The sequence below is a fragment of the Zea mays genome, chromosome 1 (genome assembly GCF_902167145.1).
Source record: "Zea mays cultivar B73 chromosome 1, Zm-B73-REFERENCE-NAM-5.0, whole genome shotgun sequence".
Taxonomy (NCBI): Eukaryota; Viridiplantae; Streptophyta; class Magnoliopsida; order Poales; family Poaceae; genus Zea; species Zea mays.
In genome coordinates this window covers 16146659-16162726 of record NC_050096.1, presented here as the reverse complement: position 1 = coordinate 16162726, position 16068 = coordinate 16146659, and positions in this window count along the sequence as shown.

Below are 16068 nucleotides of genomic sequence, written 5' to 3'. Positions count from 1 at the left end.
TTTATGCCATGATGATTATCCTACATATGCCTGGATGAATGTTTATGAATACAAATGCTATGATGTAATGTAATGTGCGAATGAATGTCCAAACACATATCCGAAACCATACTCTCAGCCATTATTTTCTTAGAGACAATCACACATCAGCTCTGCATTCCCTTAGGAACGTCTTTGGAGCTTCTTCGCCTTTTACTTTTGGCGGAATCAGCGTTGACTTTTCGCTGTAAGCTCTGCATTCCCTTAGAAACGACTTTGGAGCTTCTTCGCCTTTTACTTTTGGCGGAATCAGCGTTGACTTTTTGCTGTAAGCTCTGCATTCCCTTAGGAACGACTTTGGAGCTTCTTCGCTTTTTACTTTTCGGCACTCGATGGTGCGCTCTCAGCTTTTACATTTACATTTCTTGGGGGATTTTGCTCTTATAGAACTAAAAAAGGAAATTACATGTGATGGCCCCATTAAAAACCTTTCTCCCCCTTTAGAAAGGAAAAGGGTGCCATGAAAAAGGAAAAACAAAAATTACATCAAGTTACACATAATACCGCCGAAGCTCATCCGCATTCCAAGATCTAGGAATGTCGTTGCCGTCCATATCCTTCAATCTGTATGAACCGGGTCTTGACGAAGATGCTACTAAGAAAGGTCCATCCCATTTCAACTGCAACTTGCCCACTGTTTCTGGGTTGGCCACTCTCCGAAGCACCAAGTGTCCTGGCTCAATATTCTTTAGCCGAACCTTTCTATCTCGCCATTTGATTGTCTCGGCTTGATATTTATTGATATTCTCCACAGCTTGAAGCCTGATCCCTTCTAAAGCATCTTTTTCCACAGAATAAGCCTCGTCAGAACCTGATTCTGCCGAAGCTACTACTCTTATTGATCCAGTTTTAGCTTCCTCCGGAGTTATTGCTTCATCACCGAATAATAACATGAATGGAGTAAAGCCTGTAGACCTTGATGTTGTTGTGTTGTGGCTCCACACCACTTTGGTTAACTGATCTGGCCACTTTCCCCTAGGTTGGTTGAAGATTAACTTCATTATTCCTGTCATTATAATGCCATTGGCTCTTTCAACGAGCCCATTTGACTCCGGATGCCTGACTGATGCAAAATGGATCTTCGTACCAATTTGATCACAGAAATCTCTGAAAGCTTCGGAGTCGAACTGTGTTCCATTATCCACAGTGATGGCCTTTGGTACCCCGAAACGACAAACAATATTCTGCCAGAAAAACTTTTGAATGGTGGTCGAAGTTATTGTGGCTAAAGGCTTTGCCTCAATCCATTTGGAAAAATATTCCACAGCCACTACAACATATCTTAAGTTCCCTTGGGCCGGTGGTAATGGACCTAACAAGTCAAGGCCCCACCTTTGCAATGGCCAGATGGGTTGTATGAGCTGTGTCAAGGACGAAGGTTGTTTTTGATCTCTTGCACATTTCTGACAACCTTCGCACTTTTGAACTAATTCCGCCGCATCCGAAGCTGCCTTCGGCCAATAAAACCCCTGACGGAAAACTTTTCCAAGTAACGGCCTAGATCCAATGTGAGATCCACACAGGCCTGCATGTATTTCTTTCATCAACTCTATGCCTTCGGTTCTAGATAAACACTTGAGTAGCGGAGCACAAACTCCATGCTTGTACAACTCCCCTTCTATCATGACATATGGACGAGCTCTTGCCTCTATCCTCCTGTTATAAGTTTCGTCATCTGAAAGGAATTTACCCTGAAGGTAAGAGATGATCTCAGTTCTCCAATCTTCGCTATAAACAGGAGATATATTGAGGACTGCTCTTTCAAGAAGTTCCACCGAAGGTGCTTTTATTGTCTCGAAGAACACATCCGAAGGTAAGGGCAGCCCCTGTGCTGCTGACTTAGCTAGCAAATAAGCATGCTCATTTTGTCCTCGAGGGATATTTTTGACAGAAAATCCTTCGAAGGAAGCTTCAACTCTTCGAACCATATCCAGATATTTTTCAAGCTTCGGATCTTTAGCCTTGCAACTCTTGTCAATATGACCCGAAACAACCTGGGAATCAGTTTTAAGTATGGCCCTTCTGATTCCCATTGCTTTTAGCTTCCGAAGACCCAGAAGTAGGGCTTCGTACTCGGCAATGTTATTTGTGCAACTAAAATCAAGTTTTGCCGCATAGCAAGTTTTAACTTTGGAAGGTGAAACCAATACAGCAGCCGCTCCCGCTCCGAAGGTTCCCCAAGACCCATCGCAAAACACTGTCCATGCTTCGGCGTCTTTATTTGTTTCTTCCTCCTGAGCCCCTGGCGTCCAGTCAGCAATGAAGTCTGCTAACGCCTGGGACTGAATCGAAGATCTATGAACATATTCAATACAAAATTCGTTGAGCTCTGCAGCCCATTTTCCAATCCTTCCAGTTGCTTCTCGGTTCCTCATAATATCCTTCAGAGGTTGTGAAGAAGGAACAATTATGTTGTAAGCTTGAAAATAGTGCCGAAGCTTCCTGGATGCCATCAAAACAGCATATAACACCTTCTCTAATTCTGTGTAGTTTTTCTTTGATATACTAAGAACTTCAGATACAAAATACACTGGGACCTGCTTCCTGACTTGGCCATCAAGCTTCTCCTGGACAAGTGCTGCACTTACCGCTGAGTGCGAAGCTGCCACATATAATAACAAAAGAGCCCCTGACGTAGGTGGAGTTAGTGTTGTTAGATCTATCAAATACTGTTTCAGCTCTTCAAAGGCCTTCTGCTGGATTGGTCCCCATTGAAAGACTTCGGCTGACTTCAGCACTTCGAAGAATGGTAAGTTTCTCTCTGCTGATCTGGATATGAATCTATTGAGAGATGCCAACCTTCCTGTCAATCTTTGAGCCCCCTTTTTTGTAGTTGGTGACTCCATCCGAAGTATAGCTTCAATTTTACTTGGATTAGCTTCAATTCCCTTTGTTGAAACCAAGCATCCAAGAAATTTCCCCTTCTTTACTCCGAAGACGCATTTTTCTGGATTCAACTTTAAACCAGCTTGCCTGAAACTGGCGAAGGTCTCCTGCAAATCAGCAATATGATTCTCCTGTTTCGTGCTTTTTACAATGATGTCATCAACATAAGTTAGCACATTTCTGCCTATCTGAGACTGGAGAACCTTCGCAGTCATTCTGCTGAAACTTCCTCCAGCGTTTTTGAGCCCCTCAGGCATCCGAAGATAGCAATATGTGCCACTTGGAGTTATGAAGCTAGTCTTCGGCTCATCTTCCTTCTTCATCCAGATTTGGTGGTAGCCTGAATAACAGTCTAACAGACTCATGAGCTCTGAAGAAGCTGCTGCATCAACTAAAGAGTCTATCCTTGGCAATGGGAATTCATCCTTCGGACAAGCCTTGTTAAGATCTGTAAAATCGATACACATTCGCCACTTGCCATTGGCCTTTTTTACCATGACAGTGTTAGCTAGCCATTCTGGGTACTTTACTTCTCTGATAACTCCTGCACTGAGGAGTCTTTTGACTTCGTTACGAGCACCTTCGGCCTTATCATCTGACATTTTCCGAAGCCTCTGCTTTCTGGGTCTGAAGGATGGATCAACATTGAGCGAGTGCTCAATAACATCCCTATTAACTCCGCAGAGATCATTGGCTGACCATGCAAAAACATCTTTGTTGTTGAACAAAAACCTTATCAAGGTTTTCTCTTGCTCTTCGGATAATTGAGAGCCCAACAGCACCTTCTGCTCTGCTATGTCCTCACATAAGAGCATGGGCTTCGGCTGATCTGCTGAAGCTGCTTTCTCCCTTCTGAATTTGTATTGTTCACAAGCTTCAGCTCCATCGATGTTATGGATTGCTTTTGAGTCAGTCCAGTTTCCTTCGGCCCTTCTGGCAGCTTCCTGACTTCCATGAATAGCGATGGGTCCTTGATCCGAAGGTATCTTCATGCAGAGATAAGCAGGATGAAGAATTGCTTCGAAAGCATTGAGGGTGCCACGACCAATAATTGCATTGTAAGGGTATTCCATGTCAACAATGTCAAACACAACTTGCTCAATTCTAGTGTTGTTGATGAACCCGAAGGTCACTGACATGGTGATCTTGCCCAGTGCTACAATCTGTCTTCCTCCGAAGCCACAGAGAGGATGCGTGGCATCATGAATCTTATCTTCTGGCTCTTGCATTTGTCTGAAGGCCTTAGCAAATATGATATCAGCTGCACTACCTGTGTCAACCAAGACATTGTGGACCAGAAATCCTTTGATAACACAAGAGATAACCATGGCATCGTTGTGTGGGTAATCCTTGAGCTGAAGGTCCTCTTGGGAGAAGGTAATAGGAATGTGAGACCATCTTGACTTGATGAAGGGTCCTTGCACCCCAACATGCTGTACCCTTCTCTGTGCTTCTTTCTTCTGTTTCTTGTTGGCTGGCTCTGAGGACGAACCACCTGTAATCGGGAGCACCAGCTTCGGGTCCGAAGCAGCTCCAGCTTGATCATTGAACGAAGCCATCAGCTCAAAAAGCGGAAGTGAGTTCACCGGAGGTGGGCGCCAATGTTGGGGACTTGTTCTCAAATGCTATGAATTAAGAACAAGGCAACATAAAATGTTAAATGTTAACGTCCTTCGTCCATGAAACATTATTCCCTTAAGGATAATGAGCCTTGGACGAAGGTTGATGAGAATATAATTACGAAGCTCAAGTCTTCGTAATAAAATTTCAAAAGATTGTATAAGATAACATAAAATAAAGGGTATAAAAGGGTAAATAAATCATAGACGAGTTATATTATATTTACTTAATGTATTGAATCGTTGTACACAATAATACCTCTGCCTTGGCAAAGGTTGGTTCCCGAAAGATGCGATTGTAATTCCCAGAATGCGTGAACAGTAAAGGAATATTGTTCACTATTTATAGGCACAGGACACAGCCTGTGAGGAATTACAATTATGCCCCTCATAAAAGTTTACAACATTGACTCAGACCTTTATGGACTAAAAGGTCATTCTATCTTTAAGTCAGTTTGTAATACCGAAGCTTCATGAAAAGGAACCTTCGGCCATCTCATACAAACAGCTTCAGCCGAAAGCCGCTTCTTCCTAGAAGACCTTCGGCGATGAAGCATAGACCCAACAGGTTCTTTGCTTTATTTATGTGCTAGTAGACCGGATATTATGCTTAGCGTATGCATGTGTGCTAGATTTCAATCCGATCCTAAGGAGTGTCACTTAGTGGTTGTGAAGCGAATTCTAAGATATTTAGTTGCTACGCCTTGCTTCGGGATCTGGTATCCAAAGGGGTCTAACTTTGACTTGATTGGATATTCAGATTCCGACTATGCTGGATGTAAGGTCGATAGGAAGAGTACATCGGGGACGTGCCAATTCTTAGGAAGGTCCCTGGTGTCGTGGAACTCTAAGAAACAAACTTCCGTTGCCCTATCCACCGCTGAAGCCGAGTACGTTGCCGCAGGACAGTGTTGTGTGCAACTACTTTGGATGAGGCAAACCCTCCGGGACTTTGGCTACAATCTGAGCAAAGTCCCACTCCTATGTGACAATGAGAGTGCTATCCGAATAGCGGAAAATCCTATTGAGCACAGCCGCACAAAGCACATTGACATCCGGCATCACTTTTTGAGAGACCACCAGCAAAAGGGAGATATCGAAGTGTTTCATGTTAGCACCGAGAACCAGCTAGCCAATATCTTCACTAAGCCTTTAGATGAAAAGACCTTTTGCAGGCTGCGTAGTGAGCTAAATATCCTAGATTCGCGGAACTTGGATTGATTTATAGCATACATGTGTTTATGCCTTTGATCATGTTCCTTATGCATTTTGTTGCTTACTATGGTGCTCAAGTTGTACAATCTCTCCCCGGACCTCACAAGTCCTTGTGCAAATGATGCACATATTTAGGGGGAGTTGTGCTACAACTTGACCCTTTGAGACTAACCATATGCTTGAGTTTGCTTGTTTTAGTCTCAAAGGAGGTTTGAAAGGGAAAAGGTGGACTTGGACCATGAAAGACTTCCACTGCACTCCGATGAGAGGGTAACTTATTCCAAGTTCATCTCATGTACTCTTATTGCCTTTGTGTTCTTATTTGAAGATTTTGGTGAGGCAATGGGGTTTAAGGGCCAAGATTGATTCTGTTTTGGTGCTTGATGCCAAAGGGGGAGAAAATAAAGGCCAAAGCAATAGATGGATCAGCTACCACTTGAGAAATTTTGAAAATAGTATAATAGAGGTAGAATAGAGCTTTTGGTTTGTCAAAACTCTTTCATTGTCTCTTTTGTCAAAAGTTGGCCTCTTGTGGGGAGAAGTAATGATTATGGGAAAAAGGGGGAGTTTTTGGTTTCCTTGATCAATTTTCTTTGGAATACCTCTCTTTATGTCTCTACAAGTGGATTTGATATAGAGATAGGAATTTGTGTTTGATTTGCAAAAACAAACCAAGTGGTGGCAAAGTATGATCCATATATGCCAAAATTGAAACAAAACAAAATTGAGTGTTCATTTGCTTTGATTTTGCACTTGTTCTAGTTGCTTTATGTTGTGTTGGCATAAATCACCAAAAAGGGGGAGATTGAAAGGGAAATGTGCCCTTGGGCCATTTCTAAGTATTTTGGTGATTGAGTGCCAACACAAATGCTTTTGTGCTAATCTATGCAAAGGTGTGGACAAAGTGCAAAACATGTCAAAAGGTATGTTTCTAGACTTAGTACATTATTTTATGGACTAATGTATTGTGTCTAAGTTCTGGAAACAGAAAAAATCGAGTTGGAGAAGAGATGGCTAAGTTCAGCCAAAGTCTGCTCAGTCTGGGTTCACCGGACTGTCCGGTGGTGCATCGGACAGTGTCCGGTGGTGCACCGGACAGTGTCCGGTGCGCAAGGCTGGCTCTAGCGAACAGGCTGCTCTTGGGACTTCGACGGCGGTGTACGACTATAATTCACCGGACTGTCCGGTGGAGCACCGGACTGTCCGGTGAGCCGTTCACAGGCGAACTCGTCGCTCTCGGGAAACCATCAACGGCGTACGGCTAAAATTCACCGGTCTGTCCGGTGGTGCACCGGACTGTCCGGTGGTGCACCGGACTGTCCGGTGGTGCACCGGACTGTCCAGTGAGACAACGGTCAGCCGGGGCAACGGTCGGCCGAGGATTCCGCGCGTGACGCGTGGTCGAGCCAATGGTCACATTGGTGCACCGGACTGTCCGGTGTGCACCGTACAGTGTCCGGTGCGCCAACGTCTCTCAGACTCCAACGGTCGGCTTCGCCAAATAAGGAAAGCAATCTGCACCGGACAGTGAACAGTGGATGTCCGGTGGTGCACCGGACTGTCCGGTGCGCCAATCGACAGAAGGCAAGATCTGCCTTCCAAGAATGTTCTTAACGGCTCCTAGCTGCCTTGGGGCTATAAAAGGGACCCCTAGGCGCATGGAGGAGGACACCAAGCATTCTTACAACATTCCTAAGCACCAAGACCTCGATTCCGCGCATTTGTTTCTTTGTGATAGGATATAGAGCTCTAGTGGAGTTGTGAACTCATTGGGTTGTGTTGCAAGCTCTTGTTGCGACTTGTGGGCGTGGTGACACTCTGATTTTTGTGTCTTGTGTGCGTTGCTAATCCCTCCCTTGCTCCGTGCTTCTTTGTGAACTTCAAGTGTAAGGGCGAGAGGCTCCAAGTTGTGGAGATTCCTCGCGAACGGGATTAAGAAAAGCAAGCAAAACACCGTGGTATTCAAGTGGGTCTTTGGACCGCTTGAGAGGGGTTGATTGCAACCCTCGTCCGTTGGGACGCCACAACGTGGAGTAGGCAAGCGTTGGTCTTGGCCGAACCATGGGATAACCATCGTGCCATCTCTGTGATTGATCTCTTGTTGGTTATTGTGTTTTGTTGAAGATTCCTCTCTAGCCACTTGGCGGTTATTGCGCTAACACTTAACCAAGTTTTTGTGGCCTAAGTTTTACAGTGTTACAGGATCACCTATTCACCCCCCTCTAGGTGCTCTCACATAGTTGCACCTTGCAGCGCGGGCGTACTGTTTGGCAATGGGATGGACAGACACGCCGCCTGCAGGATGGCCTAGACGCCGCCTGCCAGCTGAGTGGATAGGACACATTAAATGCTGAAAGGGCACATCACTTGTGAGCGGGGTAGTCAGGAGGCGCGTCTTCTCCGCAATAAATGCAGAGACAGCGCGGCCCAGAGGTCTTACGTCAGGCTCCGTCTGCGGGCTTACGTCACGCGTGGTAGGCCACGTGGTAGCATCGGGTCTCCGCCTGAGCAGGGAGCAGTAGCGTTATGCGGACAGGTCCGCACCAGGCTAGGCCTGAACACGTGTCGGCATCGGACCCCTGCCTGAGCAAGGCCTGGGTATTTTCCCCCAAGAGTTCCGGGACCCGGCTGTGGGTAGTCCGGACCCCATGAAGAGGGGTCCGAGACCTGATCCGAAGGTCCGGGTCGTACTCGTAGGGGTCCTAGACCTTGTCCCGGAGGTCTGGTCTATATGTACAGGGGTCCGGCGCCTTCCCATGGGGGGCTGGACCCACTATTGGCATCCTGGAGTGTACCTCTTTCCCTGGCCACGTGGCGACCCTAGAGCCGTCCACGTAGTGGGACAGGGAGTTGTTTGCCACGCAACTAGGGGTAGCTGCGCGGGTATAGCGTCTCCATACCGTAGCAAGGGGTACCCCTGATTCAGGGTACCGACAGTAGCCCCCGGGCCCGCCTTAGGGGAGGATACGAGCCTGCAGGTGGGGCCAAAGCTTGACCGGTGATTGGCGCGTTGTTTCCGTGTGCTTTCTATTACAATTACTGCCAATCCGTTTTCGGTCACGTCAACTGTCAAGCCTGTCCCCGCGGATGACTGACATGTGGTCTCTGCACTTGATGGCTTTATTGGGCCATGCGTGGGGTGCCTCGACACCGCTGCATTTGGTTTTTGAAAAATCACCTTCTCTGTCTTCTGCGGCGGCCCCGAGGAGGCATGGTACTGGCATGAGCGGCGGTTCGGCTTTTCTGCACCCAGGAACCGACGCCCAAGGAGGATGACTCGTGGGCCTGGGCCCTCGCGTCAGAGACTGGGCTGTTTGTTTCTATGGAGGTGAAGGGGCGTACTATCGCAGGCGGTGACACGCACCTCATGTGGCGGTTCGCCTTCTCCGCACACGGAGGTCGACTCCCGAAGAGTATGACTCGTGGGCCCGGGTCCCCGTGCCAAAGGCTGGGCTGTTGCTTTCGGTGGAGACGAAGATGCACAACGATTTGCTCCTGGCGTGGCGGTTCGCCTTCTCCGCACCTGGAGACCAACACACCAGTTGTATGACTTGTGGGGCTGGGGTCCCGTGTCATTGGTTGGGTACGCCGGTGTGCATCGGGGGAGACTTTCTGTGGCGTTTCGAGGCGCGAGCGGGGGAGTCTGCCTTTAAAAAGGGGCTCATCCCTCGAGTAGCAGCCATGCCTTCGCTTCTCTCCCACTTGATGTGCCCTTTCGCCTCCGAGCTCTCCGCGCCCCTTTGCCTTCAAGGTCTCTGCTTTGCTCCGCTGGATGGAGCACGCTGGCATTCGGTGGAAGGGCCCGCGCCAGCGCCTTCCCCCTCGGCAATCTCGCCGCCAGGGAGCTTGCGATCTTCATTTCTTGTGCGATGGCGCTACTAATCTCGCCTTCTTCTTGCTGTTGCTGGAGGAGCGCGACCTCATAGGGGTTGGCGCTCTTCCGTCGATGCTTAGTTTCAAGAATGTTCATCAGCCTCGCGGTGGTGGGAAGCGAGCTGAGCTGCGGTCTCCCACTAGCGCTCGGCTTCAAGGATGATCACCAGCCTCGTGGTGGTGGGAAGCGAGCCGGGCTGCGACCTCCCCCTTTCCTCAGCTTCAAGGATGTTCATCAGCCTTGCAGGGGTGGAGAGCGAGCTGAGCTGCGGTTCCGCCTTCGGCATGAGCTGGTGGCCCACCTCTTTCTCCAGCATTCGGAGGAAAGGACGTTCGTCATCCTTGTGAAGGAGGCAAACTTCGGCTATGCGGCACCGACTAGGCCACAAGCGTCGTTGCCGCCGTGCATTCAACTCTTTGGCTTTAATGGCCTTGTCGTCACCCTCGTAGGAAGACGGGGGCGAGGGCCTCTTCGCCCTGGCGCCCGTGTTGAGGTGGCCACCGCTGCTGGCAAGCCACCCGGGAGGATTCCGTGAGGACGGTGGCGGCGAGCTTCCAGCACGACCCTGATGGCATCGAGTAGTTTACACCTGTAGAGATGGAGCTAGGCTCCGCTTGAAGGCGGATGTAATAACTTTTGCTTTTGTAAGGTACTTTTTGAGTACTATTTATCAAGCAGTATTAGCACTTATCTGCATACTATTTGTCCTTATTGCGTGTGGTGTTGTCGACTCCTCCCTGGTACTCGGCCCCCCTAGGATGCACGCTCGATGTGTCGAGTTTGGATACCAGCGTACTTGAAAAGAGTTGGCAACGACCCCTAGGGGGTAGCCCCGACCGGGACCTGTACCTGTACACAGCTTCGGCCAGGGGGCGTTAGTAGCACACCCATAGGATCCCTCGTCTGCCATTAGCCATCTTTTGATACATGCTCGGGACTTGCAGGATTTAGTCTGGGAAGCCAAGTTGTGTGTCCGGACCCCCTGGGCCACGGTTCTAGATACTAGGACACCCGTCGCAGAGTGGTGGAGCATGCAGGCTTACGGTACGGGACCAGGCTAAGCGGCTGCACGGCTCCGGACCACTCCAGGAGACAAGTGTCCATTCTCTGGAGCCGGACCCCAGGTTGTCGGACCCACAGGACTATAGCTTCAAATACTAGGGTACTCGTCATAGAGTGGTGGATTGTGCAGGCTTATGGTACGGGACCAGGCTAAGCGGCCACACTGCTCCGGACCACCCCATTGAATGAGCACCCGTTCTTTAGAACCAGCCTCCAGGTCGTCGGACCCCTCTGCTTTCGTAGAGGGGTCCTATGCTGCAAGCCTAGCTACTCAATTTGGATGTCGTCATGTTAGGACAGATGGGAACCGCACGGGTGGGTTAGATAAATAGCATTACCCGGAAACTGCAGGATAAATCCATGGAGCAGGAGGATAAAGCTATCATAGAAGCACATTTGAGGGGGTAAATTTCCTCTTTATAACTTGACATGCATGTGTGTAAACCAACAGGCCGAGTTTATGAGGGCGGACCTCACCGGGCTGGTGTACACATATGCGAAATCTAATTACAAAAGAAGAAAAACTTAACCCCTCAGACTTGCTCCTATGAATTGAACTTACAGAGATGCTCCAAGGGTTAGGAAGAGATACTCCTTTAGTTATAGCAAGGTGGGCACCCCCCCGGGCTGGCATATTTCCGTCACCTTGAAGGGTTCCTCCCAGCTGGGGGAGAGATTGCGGACCCCTTCTTGGTTCGGTACTTACCACAGGACTAGGTCCTGACCCTGGGCTCCCTACTATGAATGAACCGTTGGCCGTAGTGCATGGGCGCCTGGTTACAAAGTGCATTTCGGGTTGCCGCTTGACATCTGAGTTCGCTAATGGAGTCCTCATCCTTGCGCCGTAACCGCCCCTGCATAGGCTCATCAAAAGACTGGACCCGTGGGGAGTCCAAAAGGATTTTCGGGGGAAGACAGGCTTCGACCCTGTAGACTAGGGAGTACGGGCCCCCCCGGTGGCCCGTCTAGTTGTCGTCACCGGAGTTGGAGCCTCCGGTGAAAACATCTTTCAGGACCCCCTCGGGTGACTGAAACCCGAGGTCCGGTTCAGCTGCGACCACCTCGTCATCGTCGACCCTTTCCTTGCCAGGTCGGTGACGAGGTGGGGTGCCATCCCTGGAAGACTGCTCGCGCCGCGCGCTGACGTGTTTCGCGAGGTCGATGATCTCGCGACACTCCACGACGCTGTGGCGACTGTTGGGGTGCACAGGGCATGAGCTGCTGTTACCCCTCTACGGCCGTGGGCGTTTGTTGCGGTCGCCCTAGTCCCCAGTCGCAGCTGCAACGACCAGAGTGGCAGAATGCGGCTTCTCGTGACTGCGGTTCTTTTTCTTCCTCCTCTTACCATCCTGGGTGACGGTACTAGAGCCACCCGTCTGGGCATCCCCGACCTGTGGTGCCGAGTGCCACGCACGGCCCTCGGCGGCCCTGGCGCACTTGTCGGCCAGAGCGAAGAGAGTGGAGATAGTTTCCACGTCATGCGTAGCCAACTTTTCCAACATCTTTTCATCACGCACTCCCTGGCGAAAGGCCGTGATGATAGAAGCATCGGAGATGCAAGGTATAGTACCTCGCACCTTGGTGAAGCGGAGATAAATGTCTGGAGAGTTTCTCCGGGCTCCTACCTCATTGTGTGGAGGTGGGCCTCCACGCCGTGCTGCTGGTAAGCCCTGGCGAAGTTCACTGTGAATCGCGCGCAGAGCTCTTCCCAGGAGTAGATCGATCCTGGGGCAAGGTTCATGAGCCAAGTCCAGGCGAGCCCAGACAAGGCAACATGAAAATATGTTGTCATCACAGCGGTATTTCCACCGCTGTGATAGCGGTGACGTAAACCTGCAGACATTCCGACGGATTTGATGTACCGTTGTACTTCTCCGGCAGGTGCGGCCGGAACATGGATGGCCAGGGCGCCGCGCGGAGATGATCCGCGAGAGCGGCGCAACCCACACTGGCCAATGGGACCCCCACCCGGATCCGGGCGCCCACCGGCGTTTGCGGTGTTAACGCAGCAAAGTCTTGATCGAGGTTACGACCCTCGATGTTCTGTTGGCGCTCTCGCGCCCTCTCTAGGGAGACGTGGGCATCCTCGCCTGCACGCCTGCGATTGAGTTCTGCCCACAGGTCATTAGACCTCTTCCGAGAGACTGGAGCGTCCTCCGTCGCGCGCCAGCGGTTGAGCTCGGCCCTCAGGTCCTCAGTCGACGCTGCTGAAAGGGAATTAGGCTTACACCTATTTCCTATAACTAATTTTGGTGGTTGAATTGCCCAACACAAATAATTGGACTAACTAGTTTGCCCAAGTTTATAAGTTCTACAGGTACCAAAGGTTCACCATAAGCCAATAAAAAGATCAAGAGAAAGGGTTCAAACAAAGGAGCAAGGGCCAACCGAAGGCACCCTGGACTGGTGCACCAGACTGTCCGGTGCACCACCGGACAGTGTCCGGTGCACCAGGGAAGGTCGACTTCAAACTCTTCACCTTCGGGAATTCTCGGAGCCGGTGCACTATAATTCACCGGACTGTCTGGTGTACACCGGACAGTGTCCGGTGCTCCAAGAGGACGCGGCTCCAAACTCGCCAGTCTCGGGAATTCGCTTCGGCTGCTCCAATATAATTCACCGGACATGTCCGGTGTACACCGGACTGTCCGGTGTAACTGCGGGGCAACGGCTACTTCGCGCCAACGGTCACCTGCAACAACAATTAATGCGCGCCAGAGCGCGCAGAAGTCAGGCACGCGCGTAGTGGCGCACCGGACACTCTACAGTACATGTCCGGTGCGCCACCGGACATCCAGGCGGGCCCAGAAGACAGAGCTCCAACGGTCGAATCCCAACGGCTTTGGTGACGTGGCTGGCGCACCGGACATGTCCGGTGTGCACCGGACCGTCCGGTGCACCATCGAACAGTCAGCCCCACCAAACGGCTAGTTTGGTGGTTGGGGCTATAAATACCCCCAACCACCCCACATTCAAGTCATCCAAGTTTTCTACTTCTCAACCACTCACAAGAGCTAGGCATTCAATTCTAGACACACTCAAGTGATCAAATCCTCTCCAATTCCACACAAGGCTTTAGTGATTAGCGAGAGAGATTTGTCGTGTTCTTTTGAGCTCTTGCGCTTGGATTGCTTCTTTCTTTCTCAATTGTTCTTGTGATCAAAACTCATTAGTAACTGAGGCAAGAGACACCAATTGTGTGGTGGTCCTTGCGGGGAAGTTTTATTCCCGGGTTGATTTGAGAAGAGAAGCTCACTCGGTCCGAGGGACCGTTTGAGAGAGGGTAAGAGTTGAAAGAGACCCGGCCTTTGTGGTCTCCTCAACGGGGAGTAGGTTTGCGAGAACCGAACCTCGGTAAAACAAATCCGCGTGTCACACTCTTCATTCGCTTGCGATTTGTTTTACGCCCTCTCTCTCGGACTCATTATTATTTCTAACGCTAACCCGGCTTGTAGTTGTGATTAATTTGTAAATTTCAGTTTCGCCCTATTCACCCCCCCTCTAGGCGACTTTCAATTGGTATCAAAGCCCGGTGCTTCATTAGAGCCTAACCGCTCGAAGTGATGTTGGGAGATCACACTAAGAGGGAGAAGGAGACCGGCGACAAGCCCGCTACAAGTCACGTGAGCACTTCATCGGAAGAGTCCCGCACCAAGAGGAAGGAGAAGAAGAAGGACTCCTCCAAACGGAAGGAGAAAAGATCTTCTTCTTCACACCACAAAGAAAAGAAGGAAAAATCCTCTTCCCACAAGCCGCATCAGAGTGGGGACAAGAAAAAGAGGATGAGGAAGGTGGTCTACTACGAGACCGATTCTTCGTCAACATCCAGCTCCGGCTCCGACGCGGCGTCCGTAACTTCTAAGCGCCAAGAGCGTAAGAAGTATAGTAAGATCCCCTTACGCTACCCTCTCATTCCTAAACATACACCTTTACTTTCCGTCCCATTAGGCAAACCACCAACGTTTGATGGTGAAGACTATGCTAGGTGGAGTGATTTAATGCGATTTCATCTAACCTCACTCCACAAAAGTATATGGGATGTTGTTGAGTTTGGTGTACAGGTACCGTCCGTAGGGGATGAAGACTATGATGTGGATGAAGTGGCCCAAATCGAGCACTTCAATTCCCAAGCCACAACCATTCTCCTCGCCTCTCTAAGTAGAGAGGAATATAACAAGGTGCAAGGATTAAAGAATGCAAAGGAGATTTGGGACTTACTCAAGACCGCGCACGAAGGTGATGAACTCACCAAGATTACCAAGCGGGAAACGATCGAGGGGGAGCTCGGTCGCTTCCGTCTTCGCCAAGGGGAGGAGCCACAAGATATGTACAACCGGCTCAAAACCTTGGTGAACCAAGTGCGCAACCTCGGGAGCAAGAAATGGGATGACCACGAGGTGGTTAAGGTTATTTTGAGATCACTTATTTTCCTTAACCCTACTCAAGTACAATTAATTCGTGGTAACCCAAGATATACACTAATGACTCCCGAGGAAGTAATCGGGAATTTTGTGAGCTTTGAATGTATGATTAATGGCTCAAAGAAGATCAACGAGCTTGATGAACCCTCCACGTCTGAAGCACAACCAGTGGCATTTAAGGCGACGGAGGAGAAGAAGGAGGAGTCTACATAGAGTAGACAACCAATTGACGCCTCCAAGCTCGACAATGAGGAGATGGCTTTAATTATCAAAAGCTTTCGCTAAATCCTCAAGCAACGGAAGGGGAAGGATTACAAATCCCGTTCCAAGAAGGTTTGCTACAAGTGTGGTAAGCCCGGTCACTTTATTGCTAAATGTCCATTATCAAGTGACAGTGACAGGGATAACGACAAGAAGGGCAAGAGGAGAGAAAAGAAGAGGTACCACAAGAAGAAGGGCGGCGATGTCCACGTGTGCCGCGAGTGGAACTCCGACGAGAGCTCCACCGACTCCTCCTCCGACGACGAGGACGCCGCCAACATCGCCGTCACCAAAGGACTCCTCTTCCCCAACATCGGCCACAAGTGCCTCATGGCAAAGGACGACAAAAAGAAGAAGGTTAAAACTAAATCCTCCACTAAATATGAGTCTTCTAGTGATGAAAATGCTAGTGATGAGGAGGATAACTTGCGTGCCCTTTTGCCAACCTTAACATGGAACAAAAGGAAAAATTAAATGAATTAATTAGTGCTATTCATGAAAAGGATGACCTTTTGGATTCCCAAGAGGACTTCCTGATTAAGGAAAACAAGAAACATGTTAAGGTTAAAAATGCTTATGCTCTAGAAATAGAAAAATGTCAAAAACTATCTAGAGAGCTAAGCACTTGCCATGACACTATTACTAACCTTAGAAATGAAAATGCTAAATTAATTGCTAAGGTTGACTCTCA